The 18,912-nt window shown below is 31.2% G+C and overlaps 1 long non-coding RNA gene across 1 annotated transcript; it reads right to left on the bottom strand.

Moving 5' to 3' along the window:
- Nucleotides 1-5,468: 5,468 nt before the first annotated feature.
- Nucleotides 5,469-10,670, bottom strand: LOC134275861 (uncharacterized). The gene is made up of 3 exons (XR_009993930.1): nt 10,581-10,670; nt 7,851-7,931; nt 5,469-6,578 (listed from the first exon to the last, which is right to left on the bottom strand). It is a non-coding gene; the product is annotated as an uncharacterized LOC134275861 (long non-coding RNA).
- Between the last annotated feature and the right edge of the window lie 8,242 nt (nt 10,671-18,912).

Raw genomic sequence — 18,912 nt, 5'->3', positions numbered from 1 at the left:
ACTTAAATCTAGATAATCTTTACATATTTTGATACTTGTTGTAAGGGACATGATGATATGGGTCCCCATTGTTACATTTTTATGCAAATATACAATACCCACATGTCTGCTTGCTGCAGGAGCCCCTATATTGAAGTCGAAATATTTCCTGATTGATTCTTGCCCCATTAAAGATTTTGGTTGCACTAGCAATGGGGCTTGCATGAACATCAATGTTTGATAATTGGTTGAAGCATCCTCACTAGCTGTCATCTCACTGGACACAGGTTGAGAAGGATTTATGGGTCTACGATTACTCTCTTTAGTAGCAGTACCAACCATGATGTTGCACTCCACCTCTTTTTCAGCCATTTCTCATGCAATATATAAACTTGACAAGTTAACAAATAAATGATTTTTTTGTTTTACCTATTAATACTGCATCAGTGATTTTAAATAACTCTGACATGAGCTAGATATATCAGGAATTTATACCTGTACATAACTTATCATAACAATTTATCATAACTTTCCTTTAATATTCTTAATAGATTGCACAGCGAGCTTATAAACATGCACAAATGGAGAAAATTCGGATTCAAATCTGCATATTGTTCAGACGAACTTTAAAGTTTTAACAACCATGTGAAAAAACTTTAGACTGTTCAAAGAACCTCTTTTTTTAATCATGTCGTGATGTAAAAATTCTTAACATCCTTTGATATAGTATGTTTGTGTCTGAGGCATAATAGCAATAACTTACTTAAAAAATAAAGAATTTCACACAAAAGTCAAAACTACTGTTGTAAACATAGCTTTGTATGTGACATCTTAATTTATTCACTTTTTTTAATGGCTCGGGTACTTTACCGTTTTGTGAAAAAAAAATCAAACTTCGAATTAATTGTATCGATCCTGACGCCTTTGGAGTAGTATTATTTTTATTTTATTTATGTATTGAAAATGTATTTACATACACCTGCACTTACCTAGCATAGGCAGTAACGCAAACTATTGACTTAAATATTGTATCGTCAAAAGCAGATCTAATAAGTTATAAAAGCGTACCGAGTAAGAAATGTTGAATGGCGCTCGCCCAATGGTTTCACCGTCATACAAATCTATGAACTACAGAATAAGTAATTTTTATACAATCCATGAGCCAGCTATTTCCGCACAAAACCACGTGTTTGCACAGCAGACGACAATCCAAAAACATCGTTCGTTATAACATCAAAATATTTTTCTTTGATATAAGAATAGTATTGATTTTATATAAAAATGCAATATCTTCAACAATTAACATTTCTTAAGAGCCAACCCGTCTTTTTACCAATCTAAACTCTTGATTAATCTATGACCTATTTCCTGTTGAGCAACACCGGCATAAAAGGAAATCCCAAACCCGATGTAAATTTTGAAGTCTGCATATCATACATCAAATCCGGCTTCTTTCCTCATAAAATAAATGCATCTATTTTATATTTTAAATAGATGCTACCCCGGCTGACCAGTCAACAGTTTGATGTCAATGAGGAAAACCTTTACTCTGTACGGTATATAAAAATGTCTTGTAAAGTCAGAAAAAGTAGTAACAAATAACGCTTTTTTGTGTTCAAAGAACTGGACCTATTTCTTATGTCATAAAAACCTTAATGTGTTTAAAAATAAGCCTGCAAAATGCAGTGTTATAAATTTTGTCATTATTCTATTTCTTGTTTCATTATTCTAATAACCTTGATCGGGATAATTGAAAATGGAAATGATCAAGTTAGTGTTTCATTGTGATAAATAAAAGACTGTTTAGCTTTCTTTCAGATGTTTAATTGCTTCACTTTTACTTTGGACTTTAACTTTGACATTTGTTCGTCAATTTTTATATTTCCTGGAGACAAAGAAATAGGAAATTTTAAGTATCTCCTCTTTTTAATTTGAAATCTGAAAAAAAAAAATCACTAATCTAAAGTTATTGGTAATGTTTCCAATTGGTTTAACGTATCTTTTTGTCCAGGAATACACATATGACAAAAATCCAGTAAGATCCTTTTTCCTCAGATATGTCCCTTCTAATTTTTTACCAGGTTAACATTGCTTATCTAAGCAGTACACAAATATTGATTCAAAAGATAAGGTATTACTTAAACGGAACAAAAGAAACTCAACTGTCTATAAAATATCTTTCATTGTAAAACGTTGCAGCTCTAGAATGAGGGTTGTTTTTCATGCTTATTTCATACCATGTCACTTCAATGAAAATCAGATAACCTTGTATTTCGACACGATTATTTAACTTGCATATTTGAAAGTCGAAGTAGGATTTTTATTTCAATTTTGAAGTTCTAGGGTGTAATTCTCTAATCTTTGGTGATCTTTGAAGCACCTGTGACATAAGCCAATATGTCACACATTTAAAACCTGAATTAGACGCGTACAATGTATTGAATGAATTACATACTGTGATATTGGAAATTCAATATTTTATGATAAGCATTCAGTTTTATATGTCTTAGTGAACACCTGTATCTTTGCTAGCCATTTATTGTTACACATTGAAACATTCTGACAAGATAACTTAACTAAATTACAAATATTTTGAATTGGTGACGAAACCTTATACACGTTCTTTGTCTACGTTTTATGAGGACATTGGTTAGAAAAAATGTTCGATAGCTTCTAATGCCAGATTTAAAAGAAAACTTGAATGAGTGTTAATTAGTTAAGAATAAAATGGATTGATAACAATATTTTATTACCATAATCGCAATCAGGTCTTCAACTATCAAACTTGATTAGTTTGCGAAATATTTGACAGAAGCAAACTACTTTGTTTGTGTTAACACTTGCTCAGTTCAACGTATCTGTCAGGAATTTTCAAATTTTTATTAAATTTCAATTGAAGAGCGCGATAAACTTCTATAGGCACAATTGAGCTTTAGGATATCACATGAAAGCTTATTAGAAAGGTTATGTTGTATCTTAGCCATAAAAACAAATCCTTTTGAGTGCGACATTTAACTCCGGACACGACATTTGTCCGGACTTTCGCCAACCACTTTTCCAAAGATATGTGGAAACCATTTATATCATCTGATGGGATTTTTTAAAACTTAACACATGAACCAAACTTTACACCTGATTATCTTCTAGGTAAAAAGATATTACACCTGAAATCAAGAAATCCCATGGGATAATGGTGGGATTTTTTCTCCTAACCAATATCCCACCATTATTCTGTGGGAGAAAAAGGTATTCTGTGGGATTTTTTCTCCCATAGAAGTTTGAAAATCCCATAAATGCTTTATAATGGGACAAAATCTCCCATATATTTGTATACAGAAAATAATCTCCCATCTCTTTATAAATGTGGGATTTATCCCATATTTATTTCAAAACAGAAAAAAATTCTCCCATGGGATTAAGAAACAACAGTTTTAAACCAAATAAAGAAAATATTGAACAGTTTAACTACCATTAATTATTTATTTTCATTTAAGTTTCTGTGTTTCCTACACCATTTTTTTATTTCTTAAAATTAACCAATTTGGAGGGCAGTGGGGTAATGTTTTATTTTTCAAATGATTATATAAATATTTTACATGAAATAGCACTAAAAATCAAAAGTGGTTTATCTATATAACTTTCAGTTTTTTTTTAAACTAAAAAGACAATTTCCTTGTAAGTTGTATGTAGTTTACCTTCTTTTATTCCTTGTATGTAAATTTTGAATGAGAAAAAAATGCAATTAAGAAAGAACAAATCTTTTTTGTTTATTTTCCTCCTAATCATTAAGGTTAATTTATTGCGTAAGTGTCATTTGTCAAGCTTTACAACAAGATCAGATCCATATATGTTGTTAGATCTTTGCCTGTTTGCTGCACTAAACTGATGGGTTTCCAATTAAAAAATCACATGAAATTGGGGCGAGTCATTCACTCTGAGATTCTCAAAGAGTTTTAAAACTTATTCAGATGAACAAACTGTAATAATTTACCTATTTTTTACTCTAAATTTTCTTTGTATGATCCTGATCATGCCTTGTTTTTGTTCCAATGACAGCTGGAAATTATTTTAGACATAACGAACCCGATCTGACAAATGAACAAGAAATAATGTTGAAAAAAAAAATCAACCGTCTTCATTATGCACATTTACTGGTAGTTTGCATTAAAAATATTTAACAATTTTACCTTTTCACTAATTTCAAAACATTTTACCTACACCTTAATTAGAAACATTTCCATAATTTTTGACAGTTCATTGAACCCGTTCAAAAATAAATATGATGAAAGGGCATGGATCCAAAAATTGCGGTGGTACTCTACTCAGTGTTTCTTATCATCCAGTAGAAGACAAGTTTTCCTTAGTTCTGTTACTTCTTTAATAAAAGCACTCTGCTGATCTTTTGCTTATTATTTTTGGTACATAAAATAACTTATAATATGCACCATTGACATGGATTCAACTGATAAGTCACCTTAGGCCATTGCAAGTTTCTTCTTTGTTTAACATCTGTATGCACCTTGATTTTGGACACCCCAAAACAACATAAAATAAGAGATTCAGGCCACAGTTAGTTAAAGCTCACTATTAATACTAGCGCGGATGCAAATATAGCAGAATGATATTGGGTATTAAACTTTTACTTCAGCAATCTACATGTAATTTAAATAAGATGTTAGACCCGCACTCATACTCGCTAAACTGACTGTAGTGACTATGTGAGCAGATCTAACATCTAATTTTAACTAGATTGGTACTTCAGTGGCTTAAATTTATTCAACTTCTTTCAGGAATTCAATTTTCTTGTCATAAATGCATATTGTCAATTATTATGCTTCCTGTCAGTTTGTCTCTGTGACATAACCCATATACCCTACTATTCTTGCATTATGTTCTTATGATTTAAATACACTGTAGCATAAACATACTATGCCGAAATAGTGCTCGACTATGGGTGGCACTGCACATGTAGCTCTCCCATCTGTCAATATATATTATTTCAGAGAGCTACAGTTCTGCAGTACATAACACTTCAGATGAAAAATTAACATTCAAAATAATTCTTTTAAAATAGTTTCTTGCAATTCCCCCCCCCCCCCCCCCCTTCAGTCAAATACTATTCTCTAAAACTATCTGTGCATTATACCTAAAGCATGGAAAGTTCAAAATTAAAGAAAAAGATTATGACGCACGTTGCACGAGGTGACATATTATAATAGGGATGCATAATAATAACATTAGTGTAGTATTTTGCATGTACTATATGCCTACATGTATTATAGTAGTCAGGGTTTGACACATAGTGCACTCGCACCATGTGTCAAACCCTGACTACATTTTTCTTTTTAATGAAATATAGTTAATTAACAAGGCTTTCTTTTCATTCAATTCATGGAATCTGGGGGAGAATGAAACATTAAGTCTTATTTGGTCATTAGACTTGTTACTGGAGTATCTATTTTTTTTTATTAACACATACTTTAACATCTAAAATAATCTTTGTTGTAATATTTGAGTTTATAGTATGATATCATCATAATTGTTTTAAATGGGTAGGGGTGTTTTCAAACATTCATAAATAAATCAATATAGATTACAGAGAAAGTTTGTATTACTTCTATTAATTCAAAATTTTCTCAAAACCCCAACACAGGTAAAGTTTGACATCTGGGTATTTCACTGTGTATTAAACCACTTCCTGTGTATAGGAATTAGGAGACAGATGGCCACAGGTAGACTGGTAGCTCCCAAGGCATTCACACCTGTACAAAATAAGCCCCTCCCTCACCTGGAATTTACCACCCGGTAAAAATCCTCTGCCTTTAGGCATAGTGCATGCAAAATAAAACACTTTTAAATAAATATGCACACTTCATGAATTCCCTAGTTCATTTAATAAAGGTACACATCCCTTAATTTTACATTTAAGGAAATATGCAAGGTATCTTACCTACTGATAATTTTTCAAGAAATTCTATATTTAAACTTATAATACATGTACCATATTACATATTTTTAGACAAAAAATCAGTATGCATTTCCAGGGATTTTGAAAAGATATTAAAGTTTGAAAATTTTTGCATTATTCAAAGAAAAATGTACAAAAATTACAAAACATAAATTCCAGATTTTTTTTTCATCAAAACTGTTTTAGAGGAGATTTACAAATCCATATATAGACAATAAAAATATTGCACACAGGTCCTTCCTTTAGTGGAACTATTGAACTCCAGGGAAGAACCCAATAAAGTGCAAACTACATTGCGCATGACCTTAAATGCCTGTTTATCAATTATGTAAGAGAAAAATAAATTAAAGAACTTGTTCTAATTAAAATAATGAAAAAAATCCTTATTTAAGCCTTTAAGTTTAATTTTTAATTAAGAAATTTGACAGATGAATAAAAAGAGTATTCAGTAATATACAATATAATACTTATTAAATTAATTCTCTAACTTAGTTCCATTTAGATATTCAATATTCAGGTCAACACTCTTTACATGAATGAATTATCAACAGTTTTGTCCTTAAAGTTTTCAATGGATCCACAGATCATGAGATGATGTCTCCTTTTATGTGTATGTATATATCTGTGTATACTGAAAAAAAGAAAGTTGCTGTGTGATGAAAAGGATAATAAAGAAGTCTCTGATGAGACTGTAGCTCTACTGGTCTGTATGCATAACAAAGAAAAAGAAGCACTTGGATTTGAAATTTTGCGACAGCATTAAACAGAATTATGTATCTAAGTGTAGTCTACTTGGTGCCACATTACATTGAAATCATACCAAAATTGTAGGTGGAGTAGCGTTTTAAAGGAATTTTTATACAGAAATTTCTATTTTTAGTAACCATGGCAGCACTGTTCATTGAAATTTAAAAAAAAAAAAACAATGCACTATGTACCTTAGTGCAGTCTACTTGTGTGCCAAGTTATATTGAAATCAGAATAAAACAGAGGAGTAGTGTTTTGAAAAATTACAGACAGATGGACAGCTAGACAACGGACAGACAACGGATGGACAGCTAGACGGACGGACAAAGGGACACCTTCCTATCGCATAAGCTCTTTTGGTCTCTGACCAGTAGAGCTAAAACAAGAGGCCCATGGGCCACATCGCTCACCTGAGAAGCTTTGACTGGGTCATGCAATTCTTAACCATGGATCTTAATTTGGACAATTTAAATTCCCTATTGTAGCCCCGCCCAACTCCCAGGGGTCATGATTTTGAATAATTTAGAATCTACACTACCCCAGGATGCTTCCACATAAGTTTCAGCTCTTCTGGCCCAGTGGTTCTCTTGAAGAAGATTTTTCCTATATATTTCTATGTAAAACTTTGATTCCCTATTGTGGCCCCGCCCAGCCCCTAGGGGTCATAATTTGAACAATTTAGAATCTACACTACCCCAGGATGCTTCCACATATGTGTCAGGTTTTCTGGCCCAGTGGTTCTTGAGAAGATTTTTTAATGACCCCACCCTATTTTTGTCTTTCTTTAATAATTATCTCCCCTTGTGAGAGGACCTGGCCCTTCATTTTAACAATTTAAATTCCCCTTCACCCAAGGATGCTTTGTACCAAGTTTGGTTAAAATTGGCCCATTGGTTCTTAAGAAGAAGTCGAAAATGTGAAAAGTTGACAGACGGACAAAATGTGATCAGAAAAGCTCACTTGATCCTTCCGCTCAGGTGAGCTAAAAATTATCAAATTTGTTTTTTTTCAATATTAAAGAAATAAAACTGCAGAATTCAATTGTAAATGGTTGGTTGCGTATTACCGTAATTATTCAAAGTAGTTTTTGTTGTATGGTTTGAAAAATTTTATTACATTGTATTCCTTAATTCTTTCTATTCTCACAAAGAATTACCTTTGCATTTCTTGTATTTACAAGGGGGACAAATCTTCAAGGTACATGTACACTATATGTCAGTATATATATCTTCATTTTCTGTTAAAGGAAAAAATAGAATAAATCATACAATATCAATTACATGTATAATAACAAAGCATGGATTAAATTTTCACCAAATTTAGAAAATGAATTGATCATGTTGAGTATCAAACTATCAATCACTCAAATTTCTCAATCCAGCCAAAATGACTGACACTAAAATTCACCCTAAGAGGACGAAGTACAAAATATTAATTATTTTCATCTCTAAATATACCATAAATGAAACTTTGTGCATGTTCTGCATACAGTTACCAGTATCTGTACTATAGTAGTTTTATGCCCTTGAGAATTTTTCATGATGTCAGATGATGCCATATTTCCATGTCTGTTTTTATACGCCTGTCTTAAGACGGGACGTATTATGTTATGCATGTATTATAGGCTTCATGTTCGTCCGTCCATCTGTCCATTCGTGTCCGGCTCATAAATTGAATACTATTAGGCCTAGGATTGTCAACTAATACTTCTTGGGTAGACGGTGTGACACACACAAAAAGTAGGTTGCTCTGATCTTCAATAAAAATGCTATGGCCAAATATGAAAAATCCTGTCTAGCCTATTTCAAGGTCACTGTGACCTCATAGTTGCTTGTGTTAATTAAGAGTTCTTGATGGCTATATTCCAGATAAAGATCTTTCAATTGATTTAATGTAATTAAAAGAAATTAATGTTTTAGTGTATGATTAAAACTAAATTAGTATTGTATAATATAATTAAAGCTAATTATACATGTGTTCATTGAAAAAAAAATTTACATTTCAATTTTTATATATTTGCAACAAATTGCAGTCATGTCTCACTTAGAATTTTATAGTCTAAAGAATGATTTATTTTTTATTTTTTTATTAGACTGTAGCATTTCCATTATTTCACAAAATATTCAATAAACAATTTAAAGCTGCAGATAGATATTTGTTAAGCTCTAACACAGCCAGTTTAGAATTATATGATGTATTATTTAGTTATAATTAATCCCTACACTGTAAGTCTCTTAGAGATGTATACATGTACAATATTTTCAACATGATAAGAAATGGAAATTAGATCATTGAAATCTGTGTCAATCTGTTAATCAAGGTTACCTGATTTTCTTTCACTCTAACCAATTTATGATTATTGAACAATATTTGACGGACATATCATGCTGTGGCGGGGCATTTTATTTTTCTCTGTGGTAACTCTTTGAAAGTTAAGAGAGTTGATTTCTTAATAATTCTACGGGAATGTAAATTAGGCAGGTCGATAGGTTAGGAGCTAAGAAGGCCTAATATTCATGAAAATCTCATGTGCACCCATCTCTGTGTCTGACGCTTAGGAGGCCACATATAATGTAATTCTTGTGCGGCTACCTTTGTGTTTGAAGTCAGTGGGCGATGACTATTGAAATTGGGAGTCCTTGTGTAATTTAAATCTATGCTACATTAACAAAGCAGGTTATACTGCAACATTCATGAAAAAGTGAACTTTATTTCTTAAATATCCAATTCCCTATCAATTCTAATAAAAAATCATATTATTAGTAATAAAGCTAGAATGTTTTTTATTTCAGTTTAAAGTAATAAAAAATATTTTTACAAATAAATATGTAAAATAAAAAAGTCTTAGCATTTGTGTCTTTTATTATTTACTTACACATAAGGATCAACATGCACACAGATGTATAATTTTCCCCTCAAAAGTACATGAAGATAACTTAATAATGATATTCCTTCCTATGTATTCATGGTATAAAAATAAGTTTAGCAGTTTAAAGATTGATTTTCACTCAAAGTTTTAAGACTGTTTTTCAGAGATTAAAAAAAAAACATTTTAATAATTGATTATATCAATAATCATGTGGGTACATGTCTTATGTAAACTTCAGAGGATCAACAAATTTTCTAACAGAGATTAAGTAATTTGATATTTGGATACAATATAATTAGGAGTTTTTGGGGTGATTAGTTATGTCCATCATGACATGTAATATATTTAATCATTAAACACTGATCCCCATATTATATCTCAAAAATTATCTTGACAGCAAAAAAAAAAAAAAAAAAAAAAAAAGAAGAAGAAGAAAGAAAAAGAAATAATACTTGCAACACACGCAATGTGTGTTAATCCCTATAGTACACTACAGTAGTGGGATACTTTTAACCATGTCTGAGAGAAGATAAGAATTAATTTTCTAATCAGTAATGCTGATGACTGTAATCAACAATGATCAAGATACTTATAAACTGTAACTTGCAAATTACAGACAAAGTTAGACATGACAATATATTTCTAAGTACAATCACCAGCTTGTGTACACATTCAAGTCATTGAGAATATTCGAACGAACGAGTACTACAACGTTAATTGTCATTGAGGAAATTCGAACGAAAGAATAATATTCGGATGTGTATAATTTTCTGACGATTATTTACTTTGTTAACTTGTATAATGTACTACTGAATATCCCCATCGACTAGACTGCTAGGTTTGCAAACACTTTACAGTGAAAGAAATTCATAACATATGAAGACACTGTAAGTCTGTTTATAAAATCAGAGGAAACGGGATGATCTTATACTAGATCTTTAGACTAAAAAAAAATCTATGATCCATGCAGTAACATGTGAAATAAATAACAAATTCAATAATTCTAAATCTACTTACAAAAATAGAGCAGGTCTTTGTCAACATCATGTGGAAATTTCCTCATAATCTCTTGTCGCCGTTTTTTTTTTTTATTTTCCTTGATTGGCATTGGGTAATTCTAGGGATTTAAATAAAAATGCATCCTTCTGCACAGAATTTTTAAGAAGTGAATTCATAGATAGAATATTGCTGCTTTTTTTATTTATTGGTTTATCTTTTTTTAATTTAAACAATGCACAGTTCACGAGCAAAAAAAAAAAAGAAATGAAATAAATTATCAGGCCTATTTTTTCTGATTTTTGTTGTTGTAAATACTACCATAGATAATACCCAAGGTAGTATTTACAACAACAAAAATTTAAATAATGGTAATTAAAATGTCCAATACCAAAAATATTAATATTTTAATATAAATGGGACATCGATCATGATCACTGAGAACATGATAAGAAGGAGGAGGGTAGGGGGGGGGGGGGGGGGGGTTAGTCTCTGTGTATCTCTAAAATAAAATGTTTCCCTTGAAACGTCAAGAAAACTTTATTTGCATGGTCAGCGTTTGAAAGTCCAGTCAGCAGTACATAGCCCCAATAAAGCCCCGTCTTCTTTTTCTTCACGGCATTTTGATATATTGTTAACCTTCTACATGTATGATGTTCAAAATTGTATCATTCACCAAATATCCTTCATGTGATAATCAATAGCTAGTAACCTATAAAATTTTGTCTCTTCAAATCCCATTTTTGTGAAACGTAGAATGAAAAATTAAAAGCTATTATACGAGTATTCATTTTACTTTCATAAACATGATTCAAGTTTATATTTTTAAGGGGGAAAATATATACAATTTATTTTATCGTTTGCTATCAATTATGAATGGTGTAAAAATGTTGGATTTAATTTTTAAATTGAAAATGAAAAAAAAATTATGACTTCATCAATCCGGAGGTTTAGTAAAGCACGGAGTTTGTTTTTCATGAGATTCAGTTGTTAATTCGACTCTCTGAGTGTTAATATCCCCTGTGTATGTTTTGTTAGTTCCAAGCAAATTGTGACAGTTTTGCTACCTGTGGAAAACAAAAGACTCTTAATTGCCTCTAGGTATATACATACATGTATCATACCCTATCGAGATCTGGGGTGAAGATATTGGATTCTTGGAAGTTAGCAAGGGGGGGGGGGGGGGGTAGGTTTAACAGCAGACTTAAGTTGCTTTATTAGTATTCAAACATTTACCACGTTTACTGCAAAATTAAGAAAAACAGGTTATACTACAGAAGTTGATAATTTTTTCTTTGAAATAAAACTCAGATGACAAATATCAAAAAAAAAAAAAATCACATTGAGCTTAACTTAGGATCGACACCCCCGTCCAAAAATATAGTCCCGTCCAAAGCTAAAGCGTTTAGAGGTCAACAGAGTCAATATCTCGAAGTGGGGTCTTGTGACGCGTTTATGAATATGTCCTATTATTGTTTTTAACGATAATATAAAAATGTATCATTTATAAAATTTTATAGCTTGAACTTTAGTTGAAAGAATATTATATGTCCGATCTGGGACACTAATCATAATACGACACTCTCTACAGAGTTATGTCCCTTTCTAGTACGTAAGTTATAGATTTAAAATACTTTTGGTCTTTATGTTTACCTGATTTATTTTTTCATTTAAACAATAATAGCCAATGTAACTTTTAATTTAAGAAACTTTGGACGAAAAAGAAATTTTTTGAAAGTTTTATAGAGAAAAATGACAATTTATAGATCATTGATTTAAATTATAGTAAATACTCAAAGAGGTCTCCTTAGAACTGTTGGTATATAAAGAAAATAATGTGTTTATTATATTATTAGGCATTTTATTATATATTATCAGGAAACATGTTTTAATGTTATTCTAGAAATCACAATTTCACACATAAATCGTTCAAATTGAAGAAATAAATGAAATTAAAAATAAAATAAGAAAACTGAACGGAAAAGATATAACAAATGTAAATTCTGTATGAAAAGTATACACATGTAGTTAACTTTCCTACCAATAATCTTGTATTCAAAGTGTACAAACAGTACATTTCAGATAGATACAGAACTTGTGAAATAAACTAAATAGGGATACTAGCACTGTACAAACAGTACATTTCAGATAGATACAGAACTTCTGAAATAAACTAAATAGGGAAACTAGCACTATTGTTTAATATCAAGCATCTCAGGTTTTTTTTTTTTTTTTTTTTTAAAGGACATGTTTGAAATAAAGTTCAAACTTATCACTGCACATCAACACAAAATACAGAAATCTGTACTTTCTAAATGTAAAATGAGAAATAGTTTTTCATAGGGACCATTCATGTAAATTACTGCACATCAACTCTTCTGACAGCGAATATCCAATTTTTTATTTCAATGAAATTTCTGCCAGTTTGGTATTATTTTGCAATAGCATGTACTTTCTAAATGTAAAATGATAAATTGTAAGAGGACTGAAATTTTCATAGGGAGAATCCATCATCATGTAAATTACTCTGTCAATCGGACTGGTGTATTCTCTTGAATGAGAATAACTTTTTTATTTCTCAATGAAATTTTGCCAGTTTGGTATTATTTTGTTTGCAATAGCATGTACTTTCTAAATGTAAAATGATAAATTGTAAGAGGACTAAAATTTTCATAGAGAGAATCCATCATCATGTATTACTCTGTCAATCGGACTGGTGTGTTCTCTTGAATGAGCATAACTTTTTTATTTCTCAATGAAATTTTGCCAGTTTGGTATCATTTTGCTTGCAATAGCATGTATTTTCTAAATGTAAAATGATAAATTGTTCAAGAGGACTGAAATTTTCATAGGGAGAATCCATCATATGTTATACTCTGTCAATAATGGACTGGTGTGTTCTCTTGAATGAGCATAACTTTTTTGGATGATTTCTCAATGAAATTTTGCCAGTTGGTATTATTTTGCTTGCAATCCCAACATACATGCCATGTACTTTTGTTTCATCCTCCTCAGACCTTCTGTGATCTTTGCTTCTGATATTGATATGTAGCTCCTCTGATCAATATCCTTCCATATCTTCTTCTGATGCTGGTAGATAAGCTCTGCTTAGCGTATCTGCTAAATTGCACCTTTCTTATAGATATCTGTAAAAAAAAAATCAGTCGAAAATCCTTGATTCTTAGGTGCCATCACAAGATCCCTTTGAATTTTCAATCGGCTTATGATCAGACTTGTTTGTTCAATGCACACAGATAATTTCATTGTTTATTTAACGCAGATGTTAAATTCTTTTTCAATTTGATAATCACTTCACGCTTGAACATACACAACCGTTGTCCACTGCATCAAACAAGAATCCATATAGCTGAAATTTTGCCTCTTTAGTTTGGTAAAGGGTATGCAAGGTGAAACACTTAGTGCTGAAGGCATTTCATTTTATTAAAAATATAAATTAAAGACAATGCAATTTTCAACATGTAACTTTTGAAAGATTGGGTCTGCACAAAATTGATAACAAACGCTGTACTGCTGCTAGGCATCTTTTGCTTGTATTTATAATAAGAAAAAAGTCCTAATTTTGTCAAAGTTTAATGTTCTTCTGAATTAAAATATTATTAAAAAATTAAGATGAAACAATGTCAAGTGTAGACAAGTATATTTCAATTAGTGCTTCATCCATCCTCCTCTGAAATTCTTCAGGTGCTGTGCATGCCATACCTCAACCAACGCACCATCAAACAAATTTTGACTTAGGAAACTACTGGTTTTGTCGATAGGTGGTATAAATTTCTGTAAATTTTCTTGGCCTTTGTCATATCTTATCTGAGAAATATAAAAAAAAAATGTTTCATTTACTTTTTTTGAAAAAAATTGATTTTACTTCTCGTACAATTTTCAATTTCTCGTTACTAAATTCTGTCCTGTAGCCGAAAAGTTGTTCTATATATGTAACTAAATACCCCTTCTTTAGTGAGAGAGGCACTTTCCTGGTAGGTATCTTTGTTGGCTGCACAGTATTCAATTAGCAAAAATTCAAGTTTTCCATTTCAATTTTAAATGTTCTTTGAAAAAGGCATTTTTTGTGTAAATTAAATCTGTGCGACAAAGTTCTGCTCATTCATAGTGATAAGTTTCAATCGACTGTCATTTCATAAATTTAATTTGTTCCTGACACTAACAAATGTCAACGCGAACTTTTTTCTGTTTCTGGAAAATTGTCGTCAATGGCTTCGTCTTTTGTTGTACAAAAGTTGGCATGTTTTGTAGTCATTACTTTTTAAATGTTTCCAAATGATAAATTGTAATTTTCATTGCCATCATCATGTAATCTCTGTCAATCGGACATGTGTTCTCTTGAATGAGCATAACTTTTTTATTTCTCAATGAAATTTTGCCAGTTTGGTATTATTTTGCTCGCAATGGCATGTACTTTTTAAATGAAAATGATAAATTGTAAGAGGACTGAAATTTTCATAGGGAGAATCCATCATCATGTTAAACTCTGTCAGTCGGACTGGTGTGTTCTCTTGAATGAGCATAACTTTTTTATTTCTCAATGAAATTTTGCCAGTTTGGTATTATTTTGCTTGCAATAGCATGTACTTTCTAAATGTAAAATGATAAATTGTAAGAGGACTAAAATTTTCATAGGGAGAATCCATCATCATGTAATACTCTGTCAATCGGAGTGGTTTGTTCTCTTGAATGAGCACAACTTTTTTATTTCTCAATGAAATTTTGCCAGCTTGGTATTATTTTGCTCGCAATAGCATGTACTTTCTAAATGTAAAATGATAAATTGTAAGAGGACTGAAATTTTCATAGGGAGAATCCATCATCATGTTAAACTCTGTCAATCGGACAGGTGTGTTCTCTTGAATGGTCATAACTTTTTTATTTCTCAATGAAATTTTGCCAATTTGGTATTATTTTGCTTGCAATAGCATGTACTTTCTAAATGTAAAATGATAAATTGTAAGAGGACTAAAATTTTCATAGGGAGAATCCATCATCATGTATTACTCTGTCAATCGGACTGGTGTGTTCTCTTGAATGAGAATAACTTTTTTATTTCTCAATGAAATTTTGACAGTTTGGTATTATTTTGCTTGCAATAGCATGTACTTTTTAAATGTAAAATGATAAATTGTAAGAGGACTGAAATTTTCATAGGGAGAATCCTTCATTATGTATATTACTCCGATAATTGTAAAGTCTGGTGTGTTCTCTTGAATGAGCATAACTTTTTTATTTCTCAATGAAATTTTGCCAATTTGGTATCATTTTGCTTGCAATAGCATGTATTTTCTAAATGTAAAATGATAAATTGAAAGAGTACTGAAATTTTCATAGGGAGAATCCATCATAATGTTATACTCTGTCAATCGGACTGGTGTGTTCTCTTGAATGAGCATAACTTTTTTATTTTTCTATGAAATTTTGCCAGTTTGGTATCATTTTGCTCGCAATGGCATGTACTTTTTAAATGTAAATTGATAAATTGTAAGAGGACTGAAATTTTCATAGGGAGAATCCATCATCATGTTAAACTCTGTCAATCGGACAGGTGTGTTCTCTTGAATGAGAATAACTTTTTTATTTCTCAATGAAATTTTGCCGGTTTGGTATTATTTTGCTCGCAATGGCATGTACTTTTTAAATGTAAATTGATAAATTGTAAGAGGACTGAAATTTTCATAGGGAGAATCCATCATCATGTAATACCCTGTCAGTCGGACTGGTGTGTTCTCTTGAATGAGCATAACTTTTTTATTTCTCAATGAAATTTTGCCAGTTTGGTATTATTTTGCTTGCAATAGCATGTACTTTCTAAATGTAAAATGATAAATTGTAAGAGGACTGAAATTTTCATAGGGAGAATCCATCATCATGCCAAATTTCTCTGTTAATCGTACTGCTGTGTTCTCTTGAATGGTCATAACTTTTTTATTTCTCAATGAAATTTTGCCAATTTGGTATTATTTTGCTTGCAATAGCATGTACTTTCTAAATGTAAAATGATAAATGGAAAGAGTTAGGACTGAAATTTTCAAAGGGAAAGAATTAAAGAGATAAAAACAATTTCCATTCTCCTGTAGGATAATATATTCTATAAAACATTATGATAGAGAACTTTTAATCCTATTTGTGACAATTATGGAACTTCTTGTCCCATTTCACAACTTATGGGATAAAAAATCCCATGTAAGGTTAAAAATGGGAATTTTGATTCTATAGGAGAAAAAATCCCACAGAACTCATTTTTCTCCCACAGAATAATGGTGGGATATTGGTTAGGAGAGAAAATCCCACCATAATCCCATGGGATTTCTTGATTTCAGGTGTAATATCTTTTAAACTGGAAGATATTCAGGTGTAAAGGTTAGCCCATGTTGTGCGATTAAGAAAATCCCACAGGATGACATAAATTTTTTCTATGTATCTTTGGAAAAGTGGTTGGCGAAAGTCCGGACAAATGTCGTGTCCGGAGTTAAATGTCGCACTGTTTTGTGTGTATTCTGCATTTGAAGAATCTAGATTCCTCAAATAGCCAATTCAAAATTTTCCAGGAGCACGTGCAATGGGAGAATATACGGATTAATAGTGTTTAGGTGAAAAGTGAGAGTTTTCGTTTTTCACTTATTCTCGCAGCAGCAGAAAAATTTTATATTATTTTGAGAAACCCGGTGATTCGATCTGAGTAATTATCATAGCTTTATTAACCGTAGGCTTTTTCTAATGACACAAAAATTCCCAGTCTTGTTATTTTTGTATTAAAAACACGTCTTTTTGAAAACAAGATTAAAAAGAAATCACTGTTGTATGACAAAAATTATGAATAAACTGGTATAAAGGATTAAGAGGAAGGATTTGGGGAAACCATGTTAAGGTTAAGCAATTTAGAGATTTTATGCCAGATCTCCAATTTCAGCTCCAATACATAATTATGAGATTTAACAAATTTTAAAGCATTGTGGTAAATACATGTGTTACTTCTAGGCAGATGGTAAAACAATGAACAAAACAGTTGATCGAGTTTAATAAGTTTGCTAGCCTCTGAATGACCCTGTTTCTTTCTTTTTACTTTAAACCTACAAGATTTGTCTTTATATTTTCAGATATAAGAAACATTCAATACATCATTAGTCGTTAGACATGCTGTTACTCACTGATATGATGATGTAACAAAGATTTCAACAACTTCGGCAATTTGTAAATTCTATGATCGATATAATGATCTAGTTATAAAATAAAACCCATCCTTAGGTTGTATTTTGTCTGAACTCTTTAATACCAATAAACAGACGTTTGTCTTTTCTCTTAATTTGTCTAATTAATCAATAATAGATGTATGTTGATATGACCAGTAAACAAATAAACTTAATCCTCCTTGGCACTTGATTCCAGATTCAATTTCCAGATTAAAAAGTAAAATAGAAAGAGCATATTTGCTTTATGTAATAAAGAATCCATGAAAGTATCATTAGATTATATTCAGTGGAATAAAAACAGTTGCGAATAAAATATGGATACATGTACCTTTCAATATTATAGAAAGAATGAGAGTGTTCATGTTTTGCTATGGGAAACCCACAATATGCGTTGGATCAGAAAGCAAAATATGAAATCATAATGGCATTATATATGTTACAAAGATTCTTTTAAAGTTTCGTTATATTTCATCAAGTGGTGTAAGAGGAGTTGCAAATAAGAAATGGGTACCCCAAAGCGTAACATGCGGATGAACGGACATTTCGATCGATTGTATGAACAACTTCTAAAACAAGGTAAATTATTGACAAACAAGTTGATGAAACAAAATTTTCAGCAGTCTCGTTTAAAGTCATCATTTTTTAAGTTCTATGGTCGATACAATGACCTTGTCAGCAAATTTTACAATTTATCATTTAGTCGAAAGCTGATTGACGTTTTTCTTACTCGTTGTTAGTCCATTATTTATACACTGAATTGACGACGGATTTTCCCGTTATTTCCCGATGATGACAAGGAGCACACGGCGGGTGTGACCGGTCGGCAGGTGATGTTCACTCCTCCATGGCACCTGATCCCACCTCCGATGTTTTGAAGATCTGTGTTTGCTCTGCTCCTATTTTGTATTGTTTCATGGACTTTTGATCTTAAAAACTGTTCGTTATCTCCATATGTTTCATCACTGTTCGTTATCTTTATTGCTTTAATGCATCTGCTTGTTATCTCCAGGAATTAGTCGAAATGAAAAAAAAATTTTAAAACGAAACCTCGTACAAAAAGTCAAACGCACACCTGAAACATGCTTGAAGTACTGACTTATATTGCTTTTAAAATAAATAAAAATCTTTTTTAAAACTTT

The sequence above is a fragment of the Saccostrea cucullata genome, unplaced genomic scaffold (genome assembly GCF_032062105.1).
Source record: "Saccostrea cucullata isolate Sc308-1 unplaced genomic scaffold, CSIRO_AGI_Scuc_v1 ctg6677, whole genome shotgun sequence".
Classification (NCBI taxonomy): Eukaryota; Metazoa; Mollusca; class Bivalvia; order Ostreida; family Ostreidae; genus Saccostrea; species Saccostrea cuccullata.
This window is presented reverse-complemented; position numbering and strand designations above follow the sequence as displayed.